The sequence below is a fragment of the Humulus lupulus genome, chromosome X (assembly GCF_963169125.1).
Source record: "Humulus lupulus chromosome X, drHumLupu1.1, whole genome shotgun sequence".
Taxonomy (NCBI): Eukaryota; Viridiplantae; Streptophyta; class Magnoliopsida; order Rosales; family Cannabaceae; genus Humulus; species Humulus lupulus.
This window is the reverse complement of record NC_084802.1, coordinates 131,146,747-131,167,134: the sequence shown is the minus strand read 5'-3', so window position 1 is coordinate 131,167,134 and position 20,388 is coordinate 131,146,747. Positions and strand designations below refer to the sequence as shown.

At 39.4% G+C, this 20,388-nt stretch overlaps 1 long non-coding RNA gene across 2 annotated transcripts; it reads right to left on the bottom strand.

Annotated features, from left to right (window-relative positions):
• Positions 1-5,087: 5,087 nt before the first annotated feature.
• Positions 5,088-12,941, bottom strand: LOC133807149 (uncharacterized). 2 transcript variants are annotated; one of them, XR_009879171.1, is made up of 3 exons: positions 12,669-12,941; positions 5,455-5,480; positions 5,088-5,322 (listed from the first exon to the last, which is right to left on the bottom strand). It is a non-coding gene; the product is annotated as an uncharacterized LOC133807149 (long non-coding RNA). The 2 variants fall into 2 exon arrangements; XR_009879172.1 differs by lacking the exons at positions 5,088-5,322; positions 5,455-5,480 and adding exons at positions 6,225-7,121; positions 7,217-11,832.
• Positions 12,942-20,388: the final 7,447 nt, after the last annotated feature.

Genomic DNA, 20,388 nt, shown 5'->3' with positions numbered 1-20,388 from the left:
TAATTAAACTTAACTTTATATTAAATATATAATATATAATCTTTTGTTGTCACTGTCAAATTTAAAAACTAGAACAAACATAAACTTAAACAAAAATTAATTAATTAAAATAAGATATGTTTAAGATATTTTATGATAATTTAAATAATTAAATCATATTTATTTAAAAATAATAAAGACATACATATTATTTTTTTATCTTATAAATTTGTGTGATAGTTTTTTTTTATCAAGTGATTGAAGTTTTTTTTTCTTTATCAAATTAACCAAAGGACATTGTAAGATACATTAGAAACTAAAAATAATTTATGCATGTATACTACTGCCTACACTATAACTTTTTATATTCTTATTTTATTTCTATTATTAATTTCTTTTAAAATATTATTGTATTTTATATATATCATGTAGTCATGTAAATATATATATATGTCAACGTTGTGTTTAAATATTATATATGTAGGGATTATTGATATAAATATTTATATATACTATAAAACTATAATTTATTTTATTATATATATATATATTTTAAAAAAACGATGAACTAGTTTTTATTAAAATTATAGACAATGTTTACAATTTTAAAACTAAGCAAACGTGCATTGCACATTGCTTCTACCTAGTCTAGTGTATATATATATGTGTGTGTGTGTGTTCATGTGAAACTTACCTGCTATAGCCATCTATTAGTGACTGTGTTGGCGCCAAACCATTATATTAGTTAATAGGTGGGCAATTTATTGAATTCATTTTATATGTGTCGGGATAAATTTCAAAAGCAAATGAACTACTTTATTGGGTGAATATGGACCTTCAGAAAATAATTTACTTATATTTACACAGCAATATAAGTAAATTAAGTAATGAGTTATATCCAGAGTAAACGTGATTATTACTCTAATAATATTGTTTGTAGTAGAGTTTCACGCGAATGACTTGTTATTTTACATCGTAAATATTGTACTACTTTAATATTATGAGTTATTATTTTACGTTGTAAATTTTGTATCACTTTAATATTTGTTAATAGGTGGGCAATTTAATCAAATCATGTCATACGCATAAATGATATTATAATTAATTAATTTGTGGCATCATTAATTTGATTGTTGTAAAAAATTCAATCAAATTATCTATTACAAATATTGAAAAATGGTTGCATGTATCTTTTGAGAAAAATGTTTCAAAAAACTTAATTATGGTCAATGAAGATAGTAGTCAAGAGCATATAAACTAATTCCAGAAACTTCCAAATACAAGAGCAACTAAAGTGGTCACAAATAGTTGCATTTAGCTGTTGAGAAAAATGTTTCAAAATACTGAATAACAATCCATGAAAATAACAGTCAAGAGCATATAAACTAAATCCAAAAACTTGAAATAGAAAAATGAACTAAAGTGGTGACAAATGGTTGATGCAAGACATAATAACTTGATTGGAAGGAGTCTTGTGTCGATAGAGTTGAAAGTTTATATCATTCCTTATGTAAGATTATGTTCTTGCCCAAGCTCTAAAGGTCATTTCAAATTTCAAGTGACACATTCGCCTTTTATGGTCCCGACCTCTGCAAAGTGGGCATTGCCGGCGACTTTATATGTCATCGTTTAGTCTTCTTTTAGAATTTTTTGGGGGTATCCATGCCTTTCATCCTTGCCCTAATAAGATCTTGTACAATATTTGGATTATCTTGATGTGTTCTAGTTTTTTCGGTACCCATTTCAGTACTTTGTCCCTACTCGTAAGCCTCTTTAAATATGGTCATCAATTTTTTGAGCTCATTCTTTGTCATTTGAAATGTGGTGTCGTTGTGTGATGCATAAAAACTCAACCATGATTGTGCTAAAGAATTGAGTAACCTAGACCTGTGGTCAAATATAAAATTCTTTATTACAACACGAAAATAAAAATGTAAAATTTACTTAATATTTTGTTCATAAATAAAGAAAAGAGATTTAGATTTTACCTTGAAATTTGAATCATATTTTGACGGTTAGCTAAGGGTTCAGTTAGTGATATATTTGAAGAAATATAAGCATCCTTCTGCCAACGAGTTAAAATTAAGGCCTCTGGTATAACTCGTATGTCAAGACTTTTCATTGCACACCATATATGCTTGCAAGGAATACCATCAGACTCAAATAAAAAACATGAACACTTGAACTCATTGGTTAGTCTGGTGTAATGAACTTTGTGCCTTGATTCACCGCACTGGAACCTCACGAAAGAGAACAAATAATAATCCTCATGATTCTCCTTATCAGAAATTGAATATGCTGCCTCTTATGCAAGCTCTTGTTCTACTTTGTAATAAATATTTCGTGTGAATATTTCAGAGGTCTGATTGTAATACGGTATCAAGTAATTATTCTTACCGTTTGGAATATGAGGAAGGGTATGTACGCTTTTGTAGTCATTCAAGGCTTCGTTGTTGCGCATCATGTTGATGGCTAGGTCAATCTGTGCGACAAAATTTCACAATAAATAATTAGCTTTTAGAAATCTCTTCAATTGATTGTTCATTGATTCACATCTTTGAGTTGTTCACATGCCTTCATAGAACATCCCTCTCAAGTATGTCTCTGACCATTGTTCTCGTGTATTGTATTTAGTACGACACCATCAATTCTATTGAAGGCCAAACCTTGCCAACAAATCAACTTATTTTTCTTCAAATTCTTCCTCTGTGTAGTAGGTGTATATTAAGTCATAGAAGCCTTAGTTGAACCTTGAACTCTTAATGTTCTTCATTGCATTGTTTCTCAAATGCCATGCATAGAGTCGATGGGTACAATCACTTAAAAGTTGGTTGACAACAAATCTAATTCTTATATTATTTTCAGTGAGCACTACTTTCGACTTTTTGTTGCCCATGCAATCAAGGAAAACCCTCAAGAACCAACAATAGGTGTCATTTGTCTCATCCACTATCACTGCGCACCCAAACACACAAGTCTCAAAGTGTTGATTGACGCCAACAACAATTGTCAATGGCTTATTACACTTGTTCATCCTATATGTTGTGTCGAATGTAATGACCTCACCAAATAGCATGTAGACTCTTCGACTCACTCCATCAGCCTAGAAAAGATTTGCCAATCAATTTTGCTCATCTAACTTAAACTTGACATATATATCGGGATCCTTTGTTGATAGGTCGTCCAAGAAAGCCAACGCACTCTCTGAATCACTTGGTAAGTTATCTAGTTTTCTTAAAGTGGCAACTTTGTCGTACACATGTCTTAGTTGAAAAGGAAGACTATCATACCCACCCAATTGTGGGGTCATGGGTGCTACTGCACTGCTGAACTAGTTTGTATCCCACATCTGTTCATGCTCATTACATAGGAAGCCACTGCTTCTGGAACCTCATAGTTTGAACATAAGAAATGCATTTTTTTATGGGATCACCAAATCATGATTGTGAACTGCTACAAATTCCTTACACCTCTAAAGGTTTGTGTCTTTCATTCAAAGGATTCGAATCGCAGCCTAGCACCCACATCATGTTATTTCCTTTTCACGCTTTTTTCAAATTGGCAGGTTCAAAAAAATTTCTCTTCGAAAACCTTCATTAGAACAAACCCATTAGCGGATGCTAATAATGTCGTCCCAGTATTTGGTGTCATCAATCCCAACACCAAATCCAACTCACTTGGCGTAAGTCTTATAGAAAGTCTCTCATTTATCTAGAGTCTCCATCTCCTTGCCCCTAATATCAGTGGTATCTATTTCAGGTACTAGTTTGTATAGTTGAATGGAGCCAAGAATTTCTTCCCAATGAGGATTGGAGGATAAATCAATGTCCGTCATAACTCCTTGCAATGCATGAAAATCATCTAAGATGTCGATGTGCGAATCCCTAATTGCTTTTATATATTTGTTTAGTGTAGTCTTAAGCATATGTATGCATAAGGTGCATATGTAAATCCATGAACAAACATTTATCTCGTACTCATGTCATATTCCATTATAATTATTCTAGCATAAAACATAATAATATTTATACTCAAAAGGAAATAATGCTTCCTATAGACCTATATTTATACTCAAAAGTAAATAATGCTTCCTGAATACCTATATTAATACACAACAATATTCTCAAACATACACAATGTACAAGGAATTAGTGGTTGAAATACATACATTGAAAGTGCTTCATCTAATGAAGAGAATACTTAAGAAATTTACCAAGCATTGGACTTCTAACTCATTTGTTGATAGAACGACTAAATGAGCTTCAACATATTGTATTTAGTTCAAATGAAATAGTAGATATAGATGCAGATAACATCATTTATTGTTTTTTCTATGTCTTGCAATGCACTTAATTAAAAGTTTGAGAACTACACTATTGTTTTACATTGGCAATATTTGGTTTACTAAATTAGTTATCCACATAATGCCAAAGAAATAAAAGTCTAATTGAACTAAATAGCAAGTGTTTGGGCTAGCTATGTAATACGACCCAATCACTTTAACAAAGATCTATATATTTTGATCAATATAAGCATAAGTCCAATAACCCTCATATTCCACATTTTATTTTATCATCAAGTTAATTTTGGACTATGAAGAATTGCATTATCTTTGGTTTTAAACGTAAGGCCCACTCAAATATAATAGTTGGAATATGCCTATCTACATTTGACCAATTTTTCTATATCATCAACATTATATATGGTTTTAGACAATAAGACCCACTAAAAGTTTATTTTATTATTTGACTATGATATACTTGGAATAATTCATATCTACACAACTACAAAAAAAGTTTTTCTTTAAGGCACGCCCCAACGAGTCCTCTATTTGAGAACCATAAAAAATGAAAATTTTAGGACGCGCGTTACAAGCCCTAAAATAATGTTTTTAGAGGTTGTACTACGTGTCCTAAAAAATCACGTCAAGTGTCTTTAACTATTGTGTTTATGGCTCTCTTCGAGTGCCTTTAAATGATTTTTTTTAACGCAATGCGTGTCCTTAAAAATTATATTTTTAATTTTTTTAAAAATTAATTTATATTAATTTTAAATTAAAAGTTATGATTTAAATACAATATTTATATATAAATATGAAAACTTATAGATTAAAATAACAAAACTTATACATTCATTCAATGATATAGATACAAAACTTATACTCAATAAGATGTCATATGAGTATCACGATTTATTATACATTTAATCAATAAAAAGAAAGAAACAAATCTACCTAAATTAATAAACATTATACTCCAAAGTATGATCAATCCGAGCGAATGTACCCTTAGCATATATTCGTCCAACTATACCAAATTCAATTATTTCTTGGCATCTTCACAGCTATAAATGTAAAAACCAAGTCATCATACTGTCATAATTTCATGAATAGAATATTTAGAAGGAAAAAGAAAAAATCAAGCAAGACCATCTAACAAAATGAGCATGAAAAACAAATAAGTTGATGGGCAATACCTTATGATCAGGTCAAGATACTCCTCCTGCACATTAAAAGAGAATCAAAGTAAAATATCAACTACAAAGTAAATTTCACGTTGTGGCGTGAACACCACAACAATATTAGTCCACTGAGGCATTTTCACTAACACCTGGTTTGTGTTACAAGAAAAAACCCAATATATTCCTGAAAAGCAATCAAATCTGCTAAGCAAGCTTAAGAACGGTCAAAGAGTTCTTAAATCGATAAAAATATTAATCAGGACAACCAAACTCATTACAGAGTTAAAATACACAGTCAAAGCCTAACCAATACAGAAATGAAACCATAACAAGCAAAAATTTGCCAATATAACACTCATATTTATAGTATACAGCCAAGAGCCCAGAAACCAGAACTAAGAAGAGAAGACACTAGCAATATTAATTCTTTTGTAATTATTACATTGAGCAAAGCAGGAGAGAGTACTCCTAGAAGCTTTTATACTTTCCAGTACATGCAAAACAATCACAAAATGAAAATATATATATATATATGTTCATATCATATGCCTATCTAAGAGAGTATTGTGGCAGAGGTTTAATTAATAATTTAGCAAAAGAAGAGACAAACCATTTGTGAGTTACAAAACAACAATGTATATACCAACTATTCCAGTTGTCTTGTATTTCTCTTCATGTATATTGAAGTGCCTTGAGTGCAACAACTGCTTTTGCTATTTCTCTTTTTAGTTCCTGAAACACGACAAAGCAGCCTCCAAGGATCGATCTACCTGGAGATTCTACATTGCATAATCTAAATTTATATAAACCAAATAAAACCATGACTAAAAAGATCTAACCATTGCGTTCAGAATATATAAAGTCTGCATAATAAAGAATACAAAATACCACATCTAGTTTTAAGAGACTACTAAATCTATAACATTAAGTGACAGTCTATAACAAATCTAGCAAACTAAGTAATTATTCTTTCTCACAGCAAAATAAAATGAGTACTCTACCCAAATGTAACAAGGGAATTAAAATTAAAAAAAAAAAAAGAACTGCCTATAACAGAACTAGCAATGTATATTGTTCTCAAATAAGCTGCAATGAGAAAGAGATCATAATGTAGCAATATCTCTTACTATTGGACAATATCTCTTAAAATCAGTTGGAACTTGAAAGCATCCAAGAATAGCATATGCATATTAATTGCAGAAAACCCGAAGTCAATAACTAATTGTAAATAAAATAATAGGCATAACTCAAACCAGATAACAAAGGAGGAGCAATTCCAAATTCTCAATTACTATTCGTAGCTGTGGTGAAGAAGCAATAGCATAGCAAGTGTAGGAAAGATAACAAAAAGAGATGGTGAGAGACAAGTGGGGCATAGAGTGAGAAAAAGTGGTGAGTAGCTATAGTAGAATAATATTTTATTTGATATATTAAGTTTTAAAATATGAAGTGTAGTGTGTAGTGTGTAGTGTGTAGTGACTATTTTAAGGAGGAGCAATCGGTATGGAGACATTTATATATATATATATATATACACATATATTTCAATGTACAGTATATAAAAAAAATTAGCATAGGCATCCGCCCCTCTTTTGCCTATACTGGGTCCGCCATGTAAAAGAAATTGGTGATTCAGCTGCTGATATGGAAAGGAGTACGGCTGGTGACCTGGAAGAGTGTACCTGATAAATGATGGAATCAAAAAGAATATTAGCTGTACCTTTTCTAACAGAATTCTGTTATATGGGTATTGTAATTTGCTTTTGTAATTACTCACGTGTATTGCCTTTTTATTGGCACTAGAACATTCCTTTGTACCCACTGGTCTATATAATGAAATTTTGAGCTCACTCTGATTTAGAGCTGATTCTATACAAAACAGTGTTGTTTTCTTATTTTTTATCTTGGTATCAGAGCCAGGTTTGGCCGCTTAGCCATGTCCACCGGTGAGAGTCAGACTCCTGGAACCCAGCCGGAGAAGACCGGTCCTGGAAACGTTAGTGATGCTCAGGGAAGCATGAACGCACAGCAAAATGCCACTGCTCAACTCATGGTGACTCCTTTCAGCAATACATTGAGTCAACCATTTTCACTAAAACTTGACAGAAATAATTTCCCATTATGGAGAACAATGGTCTCCACCATCATCAGAGGACACCGACTTGATGGGTATCTCAAAGGGCTCAAAGTTTGCCCTCCACAGTTTCTCACAATAGAGAAAACAACTGACGAAGGGGTGGAGCTTACAGAACAAGTTGTCAATCCGGAGTATGAGTCTTGGATCGTTCATGACCAGCTCTTAATGGGCTGGCTATACGGCTCAATGACAGAGGGTATCGCTTCTGAAGTAATGGGGTGCATCTCAGCTGCTCAGCTTTGGACAGCTCTCGAAGACTTGTACGGAGCTCATTCTCGCGCAAACATGGATGATTTGAGGACTAAGATACAAACTACAAGAAAGGGTGCTATGTCTATGACAGATTATTTGAAGCAAAAACGCATCTGGGCAGATTCACTTGCTTTGGCTGGAGAACCATATCCAGAACAACATCTGAATGCAAATGTTCTCTCAGGTCTGGATATTGAATATTTGGCTATTGTTTGCTTACTTGAATCTCGTTCTCAACTCACCTGGCAGGAACTTCAAAGTTCTTTACTCAGCTTTGACAGCAAGCTAGATCGATTGAACAATGTCAACAACAAACTGCTTAATTCTTCTGGGTCACTCTCTGCTAATCTTGCTCATAAGCCATACAGTTCAGGTTCGCAAGGCTTGCAACGCTCACAAGGAGGTCCTTACAATTCTGGAGGCCGTGGATCTGGGTCACAAAATAATGCATCAAGAGGAAGAGGCTATCAAGGTCGAGGAGGCAGATCTGGCCGTGGTTTTGGGTTTAAACCAACATGCCAAGTTTGTGGAAAATACGGGCATGCTGCATCTGTTTGCTATAACAGATATGATGAGTCCTATATGGGTCAGCCACCTCATTTTGAGCAAAATCAGAACAAGGAAAAACAACAACATCTTGCTGCCTTGGTTGCTACTCCTCAAATGCTCACTGATGAGAGCTGGTACGCAGATAGTGGTGCGACAAATCATTTGACAGCAGATGGTGATAAGCTTGGAAACAAAACAGATTATGGTGGTAAGGAACAAATTGTTATTGGTGATGGTAGACAACTTTCAATTAGTTCTATTGGTACTGGGTCTCTACATGTTTCAGATACTGATGCATTACTGTTAAATGATCTATTGCATGTTCCAACTATTACCAAGAATCTTATTAGTGTTTCCAAGCTGACCCGTGATAATCATGTTTCAATTGAGTTTTTCCCTCATTTTTGCTGTGTGAAGGACCTTCGAACAGGGAGAGTGGTGCTGGAAGGAACACTTAAGAACGGTCTCTATCAACTCAGCTCTCTGCCAACGTCGTCAAAATCGCCCAAAGCAAGTTCTACTCATGTTTATTCTGCTGTAACCAGTGATGTTCAGCCAAGTTGTTCTTCTAGTATTTCCCTAAAGGATACCTGGCATAGACGCCTAGGTCATCCCTCTAGCTTAGTTTTAAATCAAGTGTTGAGATTGTCAAATGTAAAGCACAATATCAATGAGAAACAGTCCTTTTGTGATGCTTGTCAATTCGGAAAATCCCATGCTTTGCCTTTTAAGAATTCGCATAACAGAGCTGCCAAAGTACTTGATTTAATTCATACAGATTTATGGGGACCAGCCCCTGTTGCATCTCATATCAATTTTCGGTACTACATACATTTTATAGATGATTATAGCCGCTATACCTGGCTGTTTCCTCTTAAACAAAAGTCAGATGCATTAAGAGCTTTTATTCAATTCAAGGCACTTGTGGAAAATCAATTTGAACAGAAAATAAAACGAATTAGGACAGATTGGGGTGGAGAGTATCAAGCGTTCACCCAACTTGTTACTGAAAATGGAATTCAGTTTACTCACTCTTGTCCTCACACTTCGGAACAAAATGGACGAGCCGAAAGGAAGCATCGACATATTGTCGAAATGGGGCTCACTCTATTGGCTCAGGCAAAAATGCCTCTGAAATACTGGTCAGAAGCCTTTCATACAGCAGTCTACCTCATTAACAGGCTGCCAACATCAGTCTTGTCTCAGAAATCCCCCTTTGAGGTACTCTACTCTCGACTTCCTGATTATCAATTTTTGAAAGTGTTTGGCTCAGCATGCTTCCCTTGCCTTCGTCCCTATCAAAGCCATAAGTTCCAATTCCACACTATCAAGTGTGTTAACTTGGGATACAGTGAGATGCACAAAGGCTACAAGTGTTTGAGTCCTCATGGGCGTATATATATATCTCGGCATGTTGTATTTAATGAGTTGGAGTTTCCATTTCATATGGGTTTTCTCAATACGACTCAACCTGAAACACCTGTCACACTTGATCTCCCTCATTCGTGGCTTCATCTCCCAGTGTACACGTCTCCAACAGCATCCAGTCTCTCTGAATCAACAAGTGTTCCCACAGCACCCTCTTCCAGTTCTCCTCTCCAGTCGTCTGTCAGCTCCTCTTCCTCTCCACGGCACGATATTGCATCTGGGTCTCCTATTACTATGTTTCCTGATGATATTGCAGGTGGTTCATCATCGTCTCCGCATGAGTTGCCCACTGCAATTCCAATTTCCTCGCCTCATGAACCACGACCTACTCATCCTATGACGACTCGCTCAAAAGCGGGAATCTTCAAACCTAAAATCTACCTGGGCCATGCTACATCCTCTTCGCCTCTACATGAACCTGCTTCAGTTGCTGAAGCTCTTCAGAAGGAGGGGTGGAACTCGGCTATGAGGGAAGAAATTGCTGCTCTCAAACGAAACAACACCTACACAGTTGTTCCTTCGCATGATTCGTATAACGTGGTCGGCTGCAAGTGGGTATTCAAGAAAAAGTTGAATGCAGATGGGAGCTTACAGCGCTTCAAAGCTCGTTTAGTTGCGAAGGGATTTCACCAACGACCCGGTCTCGACTTTGGCGAAACCTTCAGTCCTGTGGTCAAGGCAGCCACTGTTCGAGTTGTCCTTACTATAGCTGCTGCCTATGATTGGGAGGTTAGACAAATTGATATTAATAATGCTTTTTTAAATGGCATTCTGGATGAAGATGTGTATATGACACAACCTCAAGGATTTGAGGAACAGGGAAAAGAAGACTATGTGTGCAAACTTCATAAGTCAATTTATGGTCTGAAACAGGCTCCTAGAGCGTGGTATGATCAATTGCGAGACACACTGCAGAAATGGAAATTTGTGAACTCTAAAGCCGACTCATCGTTTTTCATGCTTCAAGAACCGAAGTTTATTATTATGGTATTGGTGTATGTTGACGATATAATTATAACAGGAAACAACAAAGTGGAGCTGCATTCATTTATTAATAAATTGAACAATACATTCTCATTGAAAGACCTTGGGCCATTACATTATTTCTTGGGAGTTGAGGTGTTCAGAGATGAGACTGGATTTCATTTATCACAAGGCAAATACATTACAGAATTATTCCAGAAAGCAGAAATGACTCATGTGAAGCCTTGCTCTACTCCAATGGTGGCAGGTAAACCACTTTCAATCAATGATGGAGAACAATTGACTCAGCCAACTTTCTTCAGGAGTATTGTAGGAGCTCTTCAATATCTCAGCCACACTCGCCCAGACATTTCTTTCGCAGTCAACAAGCTGAGCCAATTCCTGAAGAGTCCTACAACAGTGCACTGGAGTGCAGTAAAACGAGTACTCAGGTACTTGAAGGGCACCTTGCATCATGGAATACATATATCTCCTTCCAACATGCTCAACTTAGTCGGCTTCTCTGATGCGGACTGGGCATGTTGTCCAGATGATAGGAAATCAGTAGCTGGCTATTGTGTTTTCTTGGGAGAGTCTTTAATTTCCTGGTCCTCGAAGAAGCAAACAGTTGTAGCTCGCTCAAGCACGGAGTCGGAATACAGAGCTTTGGCCCAACTTGCTGCAGAACTGTCCTGGCTAGAAGGCTTACTCGCTGAAATGAAGTTCAAACTGACTGCTACACCTGTTATATGGTGCGACAACATGAGTGCTAGTGCACTGGCATCAAATCCTGTTTATCATGCTAGAACAAAGCACATAGAGCTTGATGTGCATTTCATCAGAGATAAAATTCTGCAAAAGACTCTTGAAATCAGATATGTCCCTTCACATGACCAAATAGCTGACTGTCTAACTAAAGGGCTGTCTCCATCTCGCTTCCAATTTTTAATCAGCAAACTCAATGTTATTTCATCCCCATTTCGTTTGAGGGGTGGTGTAAAAGAAATTGGTGATTCAGCTGCTGATATGGAAAGGAGTACGGCTGGTGACCTGGAAGAGTGTACCTGATAAATGATGGAATCAAAAAGAATATTAGCTGTCCCTTTTCTAACAGAATTCTGTTATATGGGTATTGTAATTTGCTTTTGTAATTACTCACGTGTATTGCCTTTTTATTGGCACTAGAACATTCCTTTGTACCCACTGGTCTATATAATGAAATCTTGAGCTCACTCTGATTTAGAGCTGATTCTATACAAAACAGTGTTGTTTTCTTATTTTTTATCTCGCCAGAGTATGCAAATAAAAGACTAAATAATGAAAGAAATTAAAACTAAATAGACTAATACTATGCCTATAAAGACTAGGTAACCAAAATGTCGATGATTTCATTATACAATGACCCATTAAACAATATATACAAAATACAAATCCATGTAATCTGTTAGTCAAACTACAAAATGAATAGTCTTTCATGGAGCAACTTATTAACACTACCATATAAGCATATGCCCTGCAAAACATATTATAAAAAATATATATAATTTTTATTCATATTAACAAGTCAGTTGTTGTAACAAAATCCATCCAAGCCTTTCAAGTTTAATGTCAATTTGCTAGAGAGTTTGAGTATGCTCCTGCTGAAATTTACAAGGAACGAAAATAACAAAATCGATCAATTCTCAATAATCTATCAATAAAAGAAAAGCAAAAGCTCAATGAATAAAATTATGCAGCAAATTCTTCTTAAACCCAAAAGAATTGAATAATACAATTTCGTGAACAACATAATAATCTAAGATTTCCATGATTCTCATAATCCCATTGCAATAAGATGAGCAGATGAAAAAAAATCTCAAAAATAACAAGACATCGAAGTATATAGAGATGAGCGACTCACCGACGATGCCGAGGAAAACCATCGAGCCATCATTTTCATCGTGACCCAGCCCCCATCACTCGAGGAGCGGCTCATCGTAGAAGCAGCCCATCGCGCCACCCACTGTTGGGCAAATCTCCTTCGCACTGTGGCCGTCACCGTTGCCTTTGGATGAGTGAGAGAGAAAAGCTAGGTTTAGAGAGATGGGCGGCTGGGGTTTTCTTTGGGGAGAAGGTGACGTTTAGAGAGAGCGAAAAAAGCGTTTGGGGAGGGATGAGAAAAAGGTTTGGGCTGTTTTTTAAAAAAAAAATAATAATAAATAAATAACAAAAGCTATGAAAATCCTGTAGAGTTAATTACTTACCTTTTTTAACGAAAAAATAGAGCTATTATCGGGTGTGTCGTATAACTATTATTAATCGGCGCATTATGATCTTATGTACTAGTTTTTCAAATGTTGATGTTAGTAATGACTTTGCAAATAAGTCTGCAAGATTGTCGCTTTATCGAATTTGATGAACATCAAATCACCGCTCTTTTGAAGATCATATGTAAGGAAGAATTGCGGTGAAATGTATTTAAATCTATCTCCTTTTAGGTATTGTCATTTTAGTTGAGCAGTACATGCATCATTATCTTTATAGATAATTGTTGGTATTTCTTTATCGGGTGATAATCAACATGTTCCTCAAATATGTTGCTTCGTTGATCTCAATCACACATTTTCCTCTTGCCTCATGAATTGCAAGTATCTTAACATGATTTAAAGCTGCCTCGTTAAAAACCTTGTCAGGAAAACCCAGTGGGACAAAATCTGAACTAATGGAAAAAAAAGTGCAACACATATATATCTTCCTCTCGTGCATATATCCATGGTAACTTTCGTGATCAAATATCTCATATGATTTTCATTATAATTATAAATCACCATAAATTATCTGTTTACCCAAAAAACGGTTATTGATGACGTGGCAAGAATTTCTCACACATGGTTGACACGTGGCAAAAGTACTGCTCAACTATCGACCAGAAGCACACCGCATCGTTAGGGTTAATTTTTGGTACGACCAGGCTGGTTGTATAACCTGATTTATTTCATTCTTAAGCTGTAATCTTATAATAACTGCATTGAATATTTCTTCATTATTATCTTGATATGCGATTATTAAGGAAAGATAGGGCACGTTGGCATGTGTAACCCTCCTTGAGCTTATAAATATGCATGAAATAGCTCAAGAAAGGGACTTTTGGACTTTTGATCCCTGAATCTTTTTGCTAAATATTGAGAGAAAAAAGAGCTATAGTGAATTGCCCATCGTCTTATTGTAATACATTCAAGGTTTGTAAAACTCAAGAACCATAGTTCTTTGATCACGGCTTTGAGATTCAATAATAACAAGATCATTAAGTGGACGTAGGTCATTACCATTCTTTGGGGCCGAACCACTATAATTCCTTGGTTTTTTCTTCCTTTCTATTAGATTATCTTTTTCAATTGTCGTTCTATTTTTTGTCGTACATTTGATTCTGTGTCGTTGGCCAAATCGAGGGTCAACATTCTGGTGCTTTCATTGAGAGTTTGGGAAAAACTGTAAAATAATCTGATGGCGAAAACATCCAAGAAGACTGGACAGACTGCTGGCACTGCACCGTCCCAACCTCCTCCCCCAAACGTGGCTGAGAATGAACCTCATTTGGAGTTTGATGAGGAAGAATTAGATTCCGAAACACTAAGGGCAACGCTAGGAGTATTGCAAGATGAGTTGGCCAATCTGAAGGCCAATCAAGAGAATGTTGCGGAGACAATGGCGTTACAACAAAGAGAAATAGAACGCCAACGTCAAGAGATGAGTGAGCGACATGCTGAGATGGATCGTAGGCAGAGGGATGCCATGGCCGCCCTTGAAGCAGCCATACAACTGGCTAGGGGTCAGGCTGTGCCAGCCCCCCAGCCAGATCAGCCACCAAACATGCCACCTCAAAGAGGCCCCAATCCTAGCCCTCCGCTCTAGCCAACAAGCCCTCAAAGGCCGGAGCAGCCGCTTGTGGCTCAAGATGATGTCCCACCTAGGGATTCTGAGCAGCAGCCTCCATCTCAGGCTAGTCGAGGCAATCCTCAGTGCCCGAGGCAGAATAGGGCCGGGCAACCGCCCCGCAGCCCTAGACGCCCAAGGGGTGAAGAGCCGAATCTACCAAGCAGGGGACATCGTCCTTCTGCCAACAGAAGGAACACAGAGTCAAGCTCTGCGGTCAGGGGCCCCCCACGGCATAACAATGCATGGGGACCCAACGACCAGCGCAGGCCTCCCCCTGACGCTTGAGAAATGCCAGCCCGAGGAGGCAATAGCGTGAACAACTGGTCACGCCATAGTCAACCACAATTCAGAGATGCCCATGGCTATAATGAAGCTGATTCTGACAGAGGAAACGCTGGCGGGAGAAATGAAGAAAGAGGTGGAGGCAGAAGCCCCCGCCTAGAGAAAATAGGCCAGCTAGCCACAATGCTGGGGGGCAACCCAGGCAGCCGAACGTCTTTAGTCGGCTAGGTGCTAGCGAGCAGAGACGTAGAGACGATGATCTTAAGGACGTACTTAACGACCACCGTGAGAGGCACGGCGAGTACGCTCCCCCGGCCCCAGCAGTCCCGAAAGCTCTTCAGGCTCAGATTGATGCCCTGAACTAGGTGGTACAACAACTAGTCGGGGGATGAACGTCCCATATCGAGTACGATAGGAGGAGGGGCACCCCCTTCGTACAAAGGATTGTTGCGGCCGAAACCCCCAGTAAGTTCAAGATGCCTACATTGTCAAACTTCGACAAGTACGGAGACCCAGTATCTCACATTAATAAGTTTGAGATACAAATGGACATACAAAAAGTGTCGGAAGACGCTCGCTTCCGGATCTTCCCTACGACACTATCTGACACCGCTCAGGAGTGGTTCTTCAAGTTCCCTCCTGCTAGTATAGTATCTTGGGAAATGTTCGTGAATGAATTTTACGGACAGTTCTACGCGGGTCGTGTGCACCCCACAAAGGCCAATGAGTTGGTCGAGATACGCCAGAAAGAGGGAGAGCCCTTGAAAGAATACGTCCAATGCTTCATGCGAGCTGCAGCTGGAGCCAAGACAGTGGGCGATGAAGGTGAGATGATGGCTCTAACTGCTGGAGTTAGGCGCCATTCACCCCTCTGGAGTAGCCTTAGGAAGCATGGGGTTAGAAGTACCCAAGAGTTCTTGGATCGGGCTGATCGATATATCAAGCTCGAAGATGCGATTGCCAACGAAGGGAAATCGCCAAATAAAGACAAGGGGCCCAAAGAACCCGCCAAAGCCGCCAACTAGTCAGAAAAGCCCAATGGCAACGGCAAAGGCAACAGGAATGGCAATGGCAGGAATGGTGGAAAGCGGGCGAACAATGAACCCTCGGCTTATGAGAGTAAGCACCCCAAAGGCAATCGATATGAGCTGAGATTCACCAACTACATGGCCCTTGTCGAAAGCCGAGTTGAAGTCTACCAGGCGATCAGCTCAAGCGTGCCTTACAAACGACCTGCACCTATAAGGAAAGATATCTCCAAGAGAGATACAACAAAGTTCTGTCATTTTCACAACGACTACGGGCACGACACCAATGAATGTAACCAGTTGAAGGACGAGATTGAGTTCCTGATCACGCAGGGACATTTAAGAAGATATGTGCGAGCTGTAATATGGTCTCAGCGAGAGCCTCAAGGTGGCAACGAGCAGGCGCCTGCACGCCAACGCTCGCCACCTCTACAGCCAGCTCCTGTGGCAGGCACTTTACTCACCATCTGCGGAGGCCCACATCTTGCAGGAGACAATGGGAAGGCAAGGGAACGATACGCTCGAACCCTACGCCACGACCAGGACATCGAGATGATGAGTGTGGAAGATCGAGCACCAAAAAAGGCTCGTACAGAGGAGGAATTGATAACCTTCTCTGATGAAGATGCCCAACACGTACGATTCCCACACTCTGATCCGCTGGTCGTGGACGTACAAATTGCCAACATGATGGTGAAAAGGGTGTTGGTCGACACAGGAAGTTCGGTTAACATCCTATACAAGTCTTCGCTGGAAAGAATGAAGCTATCTGTCAAAGACCTGGAATCATGCAACAAAACCATTTATGGTTTTTCTGGTGAAGGGCTCGCCCCAACAGGGTCGATTAGGCTTCCAGTTATAGCAGGTACTGCACCTGCTAATAGGACATTACTCACTACTTTTATAGTAGTTGATTGTCCTTCAGCATACAATGCTGTAATTGGGAGACTGATTCTGGTCGACCGACGAGTCGTCACCTCGATATGGCACCTCGCCATGAAATTCCCAACAGACGCAGGGACAGGTTGCGTATTGGGAAATCAGCGGGAAGCGAGGGAGTGCTACAACGCCTCGATCACCAAGGTGAAGAAGGGTGTATCGAGAGATGTTCACAGGAAAGAGTTGCAAATGGCAACTGATGCTTAGGCCCACTCGGATGATAATGTCACCAAATAGGGCGTTGCCCAAAGTGAGGATAGGGATTTAGATCCTCGCTTTGGGGATTTTGACTAAGAAGTTGGACCCATTGAGGATCTTGAAGAGGTCTGTTAACGCGGGTTTTCGCCAACAGATAATTATACGAATAAGTAGGATGGATTAGTGCAAATTGGTAAACCGTAATATGAAAAGAATTGTAATCTAGACTTGGGAAACTAATAGCAATAGAAAGATGGTCGCTCATTTTTTAGGTGGTTCGAAGGTTAAAACCCCTCTAGTCCACCAGTCGATCTTATTGATATCTCTTGACTATTTCTTACAAAGTGCTTCTTTATAAAAAAATCCCAACCCCTTGCACTACCCAGGGTCTTGGTATTTATAGGAAGATGATACTTGGGTTGGCAATGGGGTCATCCCGTGATCTCTTTATCCTTCACGTCATCTCTGTGACACTGATGATTAATTCCTAAACCTTATAGTGAAGTGAGGTCTAATCAATAAGTAAGGATGGGTAATGGGTCGCATGGCCCAAATCAGATGCGAGATGTTCGAACACGCATGTTTATACTGCGCATCCGAGAAATCAGGAATAGAACACACACGTGATGTCTGATATATGCACGTTTATATTGCGTGGCTGACTTTACAAGGATTCGGGTGTCAGATCTCTGTCACATCACAAGCTTAATGCGGCGCCAGCTCGTGACACTCAAATTGCTGACACGATGGCTCCAAGTAGCAGCTAACTCTTTAACCAGCTCGGGCTGGCTAAATAGAGGCATGTAATAAACAGCTCTGGGTGGACGGTTGACACGTGGCAGATCGAATTAGGCCCTTCTCTAGCTCGCCACAGTGTGTGGGTATTTAGGGCGTACATTTGCCCCCCAAGCCCCTACTCGTGACCCATGACGTCATATGTGACTTTCACAGCAGGGGCTTTTAAGCTTTCCTTTCGACTCTTCGTGTCCTGCCCACTGCGTGGGTACCAGACACGTGGAGCGCCGTGGTTGGCGACTGTTCTATTTCCGAGAATTGCATTAAATGGCCTAGCCAACTTTCTGCCGTCGTTTCACCTCTCGAGTTATGACCCTCGTATCTGGCATTAATCTGTTCAGACGGTCCTCGTTTATTTATGCCTCTTACGTATATATAAGGTTGGCAAGCTTTCGTATCAGCCACCCTTCATTTGAAACTTTTTCCTCATTTTCTCTCTTCTTAGTTTCAGAAGCTCTTCTTCTTCCGGTCATCGTCCCAGAAATCCCCACGCTCTCGCGACAAGAGTTTCTTCATTAGTCCAACTTTAAGGATTCCACCAGGACTCCGATTCCTACGCTTTCTGTGACTTTCACTCGGAAAATACACTGTAAGTTCTCTGCCTGTTGCATGTTTTGATTTTTCCGTTTCTCTGTTAGGCAAACCTCTTTCTTAGTCGCGCACTATAGGTTGTTTTTGGCTGGTTTTTGGCGCATAGGTTTTGATCCTAGGCATATTGACTATTTAAAAGCATGTCTAGGAATGTGACGTTCATGACTAGGTAATTTCTGGGTAATTTTCTGGGTAACTTTAGAAAATGCTTGTTTGGAATACGGAAGGTGAGAGGTTTTTGGGGTGCGAAACCGGGTAGCTTAGGGGTCACGCTTCCTAGGCGGTTTTCCTTTCAAAACTTTCCCTCCAAGGCAAGCACTAACCTGACCCTTCTGACACACAGATCCCGAGAAATCGGGGATCCGTTAGAAACGTGGGCGCGTGACCATGGCAACGTGTGGCTTCACACACCGCAAGCTGAGACTACCTCAACCCGTGTATGAAAATCGTTTCTTCTCGTGCTGTTTTCCCTACATCCTTTATTTCTTCTGCCACAAAGCCAGCCCGGATCAACGGGGACGAGGTGACGAGTTCTACTACTTAACCCGTTTCCCAAACTCTCCTGCAGTCATCAAGCTGCCCAGCCACCCCAACGACTTCAAGGACCAGTTCTTCATGTCGACGGGGTTTCGCAATTGCGAGTACCACTACTTCAACCATCCTCGTAAGCTTTCCATTCTCAGGCCGCGGCTAAAAAAACTTTTTTCTTTCCATTATCTTCTTTTTTTCGCATGTATACTGACTGGAACAACGTTGTGCAGCCATCTTTGTGAGGACGGCCAAAGCAGTGACCCTCGGGGGTCAATATGACACCTTGGCGGAGCTTCCGTCGAGTGAGAAGGACTACCGCCAACTTGTGTCTGATGAGACAATGCTGGCGTGTAAGCTGATTTCTGCAGGCTAGACTCTGGCCTTGAGGAGGGCGCGGGCTAATCAACCAGCAGCCCGCGTGATGGAGACCATTCCTAAGGTTGCGGCTGGCAACAACGACGAGCAGGAAGATGAGCCTGAGGTGCCCCTTGTGCGGAAGAGGAGAGCTCCGGAGGCTACCCGGGATCCAGATTTGGACCGAGCTCAATCAGGGGCAGCAGCCGACCCTTCCGGCCATGGTAACCCCTATCTCTTTCAAGATCTAGATGTAACACCCTGGATAGCCAAGACCTCTACACTGTGTACTTATAAAGGTGTATGACTCGCTAATCAAGTCATTTAATTAAAAACGTGTCACTAACCATGGATGTGCTAGGGTTAAAAAGGGTTTTGGTCTCAAAAGATACAATTTATATAATTAAACAGTTTTACACATGGGATCCCAAAAAAAAACAGTGTTTAAAAGTTGGTTTACAGAATTTCCAAAATACAGACAACCATCAGCCATTCTAAGGCAAAACAAACATTTCTGGTTCCCCTGTTCCTGCCTTCCCCTCAATCGTGGCGGCTGAACAGCTGGTCATGTACATTCAGCTCGCAGAGCTCTCCTAGTCAGGGTTGATCGAGTTTGCCCTTGTCTTTACCTGCACCACGTAGCACCCGTGAGCTAAGGCCCAGCAAGAAAACATAATATGCATCACAAACAACAATAACAGATGACTAATCCTTTAAGCATGATCAAACACTCAATACTCTTATTAACCACATAGAGCGTATTCAGAATCAAAGATGTAACCAAGCATTAATAACAATCAAGTTATATAATAATCAGGGCCGACAACTTAGGCCGCACCCTCTGTTTACCCCAATGACTCTGGCCCGCTTAAACCGAGCTTAGTGCATAATAAGCTGTCCTCGGCTTCCAGTGGCCAAGCCACGCCCTATGCACTAGTGTAACCCTTGGCACTCTTAGGCCGTTGGTTTATTGTTTACATGGCATAA